The sequence below is a fragment of the Chrysemys picta genome, chromosome 2 (genome assembly GCF_011386835.1).
Source record: "Chrysemys picta bellii isolate R12L10 chromosome 2, ASM1138683v2, whole genome shotgun sequence".
Taxonomy (NCBI): domain Eukaryota; kingdom Metazoa; phylum Chordata; order Testudines; family Emydidae; genus Chrysemys; species Chrysemys picta.
The window spans coordinates 183,783,841-183,790,892 of record NC_088792.1 but is presented as its reverse complement, the minus strand read 5'-3'; the positions used below and the strand labels follow the sequence as shown (position 1 = coordinate 183,790,892).

General features: G+C 47.6%; 1 long non-coding RNA gene across 1 annotated transcript; it reads left to right on the top strand.

Moving 5' to 3' along the window:
• Window positions 1–3,057: 3,057 nt before the first annotated feature.
• Window positions 3,058–6,671, top strand: LOC135981655 (uncharacterized). Its single transcript, XR_010598791.1, has 2 exons — window positions 3,058–5,114; window positions 6,104–6,671. It is a non-coding gene; the product is annotated as an uncharacterized LOC135981655 (long non-coding RNA).
• Window positions 6,672–7,052: the final 381 nt, after the last annotated feature.

The following is a 7,052-nucleotide window of genomic DNA, read 5'->3' as shown; positions in this document are numbered from 1 at the left end:
AAAGGAAATCTCTGAAAATCTAGGAACTCGCCAGTTTAGGTCCCCTTCCTCTACACTTCACAATGCCATTTCTCCTTGTTGTACTGACTAACTCCCTTCCACTACTCACAGCATGTGTTCTTCCAACAGCATCTCTTGGTGAAGATCAATTCAGTTGTGTTGTAAAAAGGGGCATAAACTTTGAATATGTTGAATTTCAAAGTGGCTTATGTTTGAGATGTTATCAGAATATATGAGTGTGAAGTTTTTAATTGGTGCAGAAGGGAAGTCAACGAAGTGTGAGACAACCAGGGCAAATATGAAAAGTGAGGATTTTTGTTTTTTCCTGAATAATGTTTACAAATATTTTACTTAATTTTCCATTTTTTAAAATCTTCTAAATAGCTAAAGTGCCTAACTTGGAGTGAATAGTGTGTTTAAACGGAATGAGTTTTTTCCCCCTGGGTTAAGTGCAAACCTCTGTGCAATCTTAACTATGGAGTCAGTATAGATACTGGTACATGCCTAGACAATCCAGTATGTGGCACCATATAAATCTTTGTGTGTGTGTGTGTGTGTGTGTGTGTGTGTGTGTGTGTGTGTGTGTGTGTGTGTGTGTGTGTAAAGGCAATCAGGCCCACAAGTCCTATCAGACTTGGGAGTCCTATAGTGTTTTTAATAAACGGGTAGATTGTGAGTGGCCAATATTCATATTACTCATATATTGTCCCAGAAACTCTTCAGTATGAAGGACAAATTTTAAGGAAAATTAAATAACACGCAAATGTTTGTCAGAGTTCAAGACGCATATGTTTTCCTATGTGGGGGGCTAAAGAAAGTGATGTCTAGTGATGGGTGAATCTCAGAAGATTTGGCTCAGATTAGCTAGTCACCCTAAAATTCAGATTATCTAAAACCTGAAACATTTTTGGTTCTTTCATTCACTTGCTTTCTGCTCAGAGGCTCTAGTCACTCAGTGATCCATCTTGCAATGTCTTCCACCCACACTTTATCAGCTGCCAGTATCCACACCCACTCAACAGCTAGCTCTTCCTCCATTATATCCCTCATTAATAGGCTCCCAGCTCTCTAAACCCTGTCTCAAAGACTTCGAGCAACCCTCTAGATTGATTCTGCTAGAATCCTTTAGCATAGGGCTCCTATATTTCAGACCTGAAACACAGCTTTCAACTTGTTTCTTACCCAAAGAAAACAGTCTGTTAACTTGCTTGGAGTTAACTTCAGCCAATTTTTAAAATCTTAGTTTTAGTGTCAGTGCCAGGTTTCCAGGGGCTGATCCAGAAGATGAATAAAACACATATAAGTGGTTTTAGCCATCAGGTGTTGCAGCTTTTTTTAATAAAGCAAAGCTGAATTAGACAAAATTCCTCCGATTATTTTGTGTGTGCCAATTATGCTGACATGAACTACGTTCCCCACTCTTCAAATAGCCTACTTTGGAAATCACCACTAAATCTTGCAGAATTGCTTTGAGTGACAATTAATTTAGAGAAGTTACTGTCCTCATAGTTTCCCAGTGTTGCCATATAATTAGGCAAGATGAAAAAGGGGAGACCCTATTGTGAAACACTGAAAAGCTGCTGTACCCCTCCCTGGTCCAATGCTGCTGAATAAATCAAGGTTAGCTTCCAGTTGTGCAGCTTCTTGCTTTCTGATCTTTGGTGCCTTTACCCAACTGGTCCACTGAGTTCTGACTTGGATCTTCAAGGTTCCCTCAGAAACACAGCCTGCATATATACAGATTTCTCCCCTCCGCCCTTCTACATTTCACAGATCTGAAGGTCATGCTCATGAATCATGTCTGTTCGACAGTACTGGACGATGAAGTTTTCAGTTTATACATCAGGGGTCAGCAATGTTCGGCACGCGGCTCGCCAGGGTAAGCACCCTAGTGGGCCGGGCCAGTTTATTTACCTGCTGACACGGCAGGTTCGGCCGATCATGGCCCCCACTGGCCGCGGTTCACCGTCCTGGGTCAATGGGGGCGGCGAGAAGCGGCGCGGGCGAGCGATGTGCTGGCTGCGGCTTCCCGCCGCCCCCATTGGCCCGAGACGGCGAACTGCGTGCCAAACGTTGCCAACTCCTGCAATAGTCCATGTTCTTATAACGTGTGTGCCTCGTCCACTAGGGACTGCTCATTTCACTAATGCTACCAAATAGCCATCAGATATTGTACTAACGGCCCAAATGCTCCACTCTTAAGTCACTGCAGTTGAACAGGGGTAAATGGAAGCATCATTTTGTCCAAAGACTTTCAGTAACTATTGAGCTGGGCTGAATTTGAATGACCTAAAGGTGAAAAGCTCCATATTCCATTACTAATCCTCTGAGAGATCCAATTCCCCTGATGTTTTAAGGATTTATTTAAACATTCTCAAGAACACTCCTTCCATCTGTCATCCGGATTTATGACAGTTTGTGTAACCAGTTCCCAGCAGATATGGGGGTTTATTAATTACAAATATCAGCTGCAATTTTAGTAATTGCATTCTGGTTTGAAAGGTGAGGTCTGGAGATAATCTCCCTTTTGGTAAATGGTAAGCATATCAAATGCTTGTTTGTATGAGACAAAAATGCTTCTATAATTGCTGTCTGTGATCTGAAATAAAATTTTCAGCCATTATATGAAATAAGTTCACTGAAGAAAAATCACTAATTCAAATTTCAATAGGAAATGTTAGCTGAATGTGTGAAGAAAAATTGCATTTGTTTCTGTATGATGGTGACTGTCTGATAGAAGTCAGTAGGCTGCAATGGGCATTGCAGTTGCTCAGCACCTCTGAAAATCAGGCCACAAATTGCAAATTAGGAGCTCAGGTATGTGGTAGCTATTGCTGGAGCCCAATGGCTCACCTTATGGAATCAAAGAATCATAGCACTATAGGGCTGGAAGGGATCTCAAGGGGTATGTCTACACAGCAAAGAAAAATGCGCAGCTGGCCTGTCTCAGGCTTGGAGGACTTGGCCTGCAGGGCTATGTCATTGCCATATAGACTTCTAGGCTTGGGATGGAGTCCAAGCTCTGGGACTCTCCCACCTTGCAGGGTCCTAGAGCCAAGGCTCCAACCCGAGCCCAGAAGCCTATACAACACTAAAACAGCCCTGCAGTCTGAGCCCTGCGAGCCCCAGTTTGCTGGCATGGGCCAGTTGTGGGCTTTTCTTTGTGTGTAGACATACCCAAAGTCATCAAGGCCAGCTCCCCTACACTGTGGCAGAACCAAGTCAAGCTAGATCAGTGGTGGACAACCTGTGGGCTGCATGTGGCCCATCTGGGTAATCCGCTGGTGGGCCATGAGATAGTTTGTTTACATTGACCATCTGCAGGCACAGCCGCTCGCAGCTCCCAGTGGCTGTGGTTTGCCGTTCCCGGCCAATGGGAACTGCGGGAAGTAGCGCAGGCCGCAGGGATGTGCTGACCACCGCTCCCCTGATGGGCCACAGGTTGCCCGCCACTAATCTAGATTCTCCCTGACAGGTGTTTTTAAAAACAGGTTGGACAAAGCCTCCAATGATGGGTTTTTCACATTCTCCCTTGGAAGCATATTCCAGAGCTTAACTATCTTTACAGTTAGAAATTTCCCCCCCATAATTTCTAACCTAAATCTCCCTTGCTTCAGATTGAGCCAATTACTTCTTGTCCTACCTATTTCAGTAGACATGGAGAACAAGCAGCCCTTAATGTATTTGAAGACTGTTATCAGGTCCCCACTCAGGCCTGGTCTACACTAGGAGGTTATGTCGAATTTAGCAGCGTTAACTCAAATTAACCCTGCACCCGTCCACACAACGAAGCTATTTATTTCGACATAGAGGTCTCTTTAAATCGATTTCTGTACTCCTCCCCGATGAAGGGAGTAGCGCTAAATTAGGGTAGGTGTGGACATAATTCGACGCTAATAGCTCCGGGAGCTATCCCACAGTGCACCACTCTGTTGACGCTCTAGACAGCAGTCCGAGCTCGGATGCTCTGACCAGCCACACAAGAAAAGCCCCGGGAAAATTTGAATTCCTTTTCCTGTCTGGCCAGTTTGAATCTCATTTCCTGTTTGGACATCGTGGCGAGCTCAGCAGCACTGGCAACGATGCAGAGCTCTCCAGCAGAGGTGACCATGCAATCGCAGAATAGAAAGGGGGCCCCAGCATGGACTGATCGGGAAGTCTTGGATCTGATTGCTGTGTGGGGGGATGAGTCCGTGCTTTCGGAGCTGCGATCGAAAAAACGGAATGCGAAGATCTATGAGAAGAGCTCCAAAGCCATGACGGAGAGAGGATACAGCTTGGATGCAACGCAGTGCTGCGTGAAAATTAAGGAGCTGAGACAAGGGTACCAGAAGACCAAAGAGTCAAACGGACGCTCCGGATCCCAGCCCCAGACATGCCGTTTCTACGAGGCACTGCATTCCATTCTAGGTGCGGCCGCCACCACTACCCCACCACTGTCCGTGGACTCTAACGATGGGGTATTGTTGATGGCTGTCTCCTCGGAGATGTTCGCAGACGGGGAAGATGAGGAAGGAGATGAGGAGGGGGCGAAGGACCTGTCTGGTTTTAAGATTAAGCTAGATAAGTTTATGGAGGGAATGGTTTAATGGGATAACATGATTTTAGTCAAAGGAACAGCGTGCCATCGCTGGTAAATAGTATAATGGCTAATGAGGGTCAGGCTGGAGAATCTTGCCTACATGCTCGGGGTTTTACTGATCGCCATATTTGGGGTCGGGAAGGAATTTTCCTCCAGGGTAGATTGGCAGAGGCCCTGGAGGTTTTTCGCCTTCCTCCGCAGCATGGGGCAGGGATCGCTAGCTGGAGGATTCTCTGCTAATTGAAGTCTCTAAACCACAGGATTTGGGGACTTCAACAGCAGAGTCAAGGGAAAGGGTTGGGACGGCTTTGTGGCCTGCATCATGCGGGAGGTCAGACCAGATGATCATAATGGTCCCTTCTGACCTTAAAGTCTATGAGTCTATGAGTCTATGAGGAGGACGAGGCAGTCGACAGTGCTTTCAATGCTGATTTCCCCGACAGCCAGGATCTCTTCATCACCCTCACGGAAATCCCCTACCAACCCTCCCAAGGCGGTAACCCAAGCCGTGAATCAGGGGAAACATCAGTAGGTAAGTGTTTTAAACATTTATTTTGAACAGAATAGGAATGGTATCTTAACAATGGGTTTTTCATGATTAGTTTGCCCTAGGCGCTTTAGTTTCTAGTCCTTGCCAGTGCAGCTATTGGAAAAGTTTGTCAACATGTCCGGTTTTTGATGATTAGTTTGACCTAGGCGCTTTAGTTTTTAGTCCTTTCTAGTGCAGCTACTGGAAAATTCTGTCAATATGTCCGGGGATAGAGCAGAAATCCTCTTGGGACATCTCCACGAAGATCTCCTGGAGGTATTGTGAAAGCCTTTGCATCAGGTTCCTGGGGAGAGCGGCCTTATTGCGTCCTCCATGGTAGGAAACTTTTCCGTGCCAGGCTAGCAGCAAGTACTCCGGGATCATTGCCTCGCAAAGCATGGCGGCATACGGCCCTGGTGCTTGCTGGCATTCACGCAGCATGCAGTCTTTCTCTGTCTCCGAAATCCTCATCAGAGTGATATCACTCATGGTGACCTGCTTTGAGTTAGGGGAATGTTAACATTGGGACTGATTGCCTGTTCCTTTACATAACTGTAACCAGCCGTTTACAGCCACGCGGTGGAGGCGTGACAGGGGCAGCACGCAGGGATCTTTCCCGGGGACAGCCGCGAGGGGGGTGGGACAGGGGCAGAGTTCATGCTGGCCGGATTGCCGGCAGCAGGAACTGGCCAACGCTAGGAGCATTGCTTGGACCGTGAAAGGAGGGTACTGCTATAAATTAAGCTTTAAGCAGCCAAAAGTCTACTGCTTACCATGTCCGCCTGCTAGCCAAATTCTGTTGTCCGGCCCCGCTTGTGTGATCTGTACAGCAAGACCCCAGGCACTCAATGGGAAGGCTGAAAATTCGACCTTGTACTGAGTGCGCATGTGATAGGTGCTGTGCATAGTCTTGTTCACAGAGAAAGACTATATTCATTGTTTGCAAAACTGTATCTTTCTGAGGAATTCACTCCCTTTTTCCCATCCCACAGCTGCGAGTGTCTCCCGAGCTACCCCGGCATCCCCCTCCCAGAGGCTGGCACAGATCAGGAGACGAAAGAAAAGGACATGGGACGAGATGTTCTCAGAACTTATGGGCTGCTCCCGAGCCGAGGCGGCACAGCAGACCCAGTGGAGGGAGAACATGTCGCAATACCGCGATCACACAGCGAACGGGAGGACAGGTGGCAGCAGGAAGACCAGCAGGCAACTCAAACGCTGCTTGGACTAATGAGGGAGCAAACGGACACGCTCCAGCGCCTTGTAGATGTTCTGCAGGACCGGAGGCAGGAGGACAGAGCCCTGCTGCATTCTATCTCTAACCGCCCTCCCCCGCCACAAAGTCCCAACCCCCCCTCACCCAAAGTCCCAAGAAGGAGGGACGGCAGGGGCCGTGAAAACAGTCACTCCACCCCTGCAGACTGCTCAAATTGCAGAAGGCTCTTATTCCCAAAGATTTGATAAGTCCTTTCCTTCACTCCAAAAGCACCTCACCCAAGCCCCCGTCCCAGTTTCATCCCCTAACTGTGTAGTTGTTAATAAAAAATACGTTTCTGTTAATTACTGTTTCCGTCATGTTCTTTTAGAGGAGAGTGTGTTTGAAGGGGGGGGAAGGGGGTTGGTAATTGGAGAGGACAGTCACCTTTACCAGAGTACAGACACAGGGGCAGGTTCAGCAGAAGGTCACACACACATTGCAGTCACTAGGCACCCTGGTCAGTCTGGGAGGTGGTTTTCCTGTTCTGTATGGGGGGGCTATGTGAGTTTGTGGCGGGGGAGGGCAGTTACAGATCTTATGCAGCAGTCCTTAGTCTGGATGACAGAGCCACGCAGCAGGGGATCTGTAACTGCCCTCCCCCGCCACAAAGTCACATAGCCCCCACACACAAAGTCCTGAAAAGGACGGGTGGCAGGCTCCGTTGAAACAATCAGTCCACCACT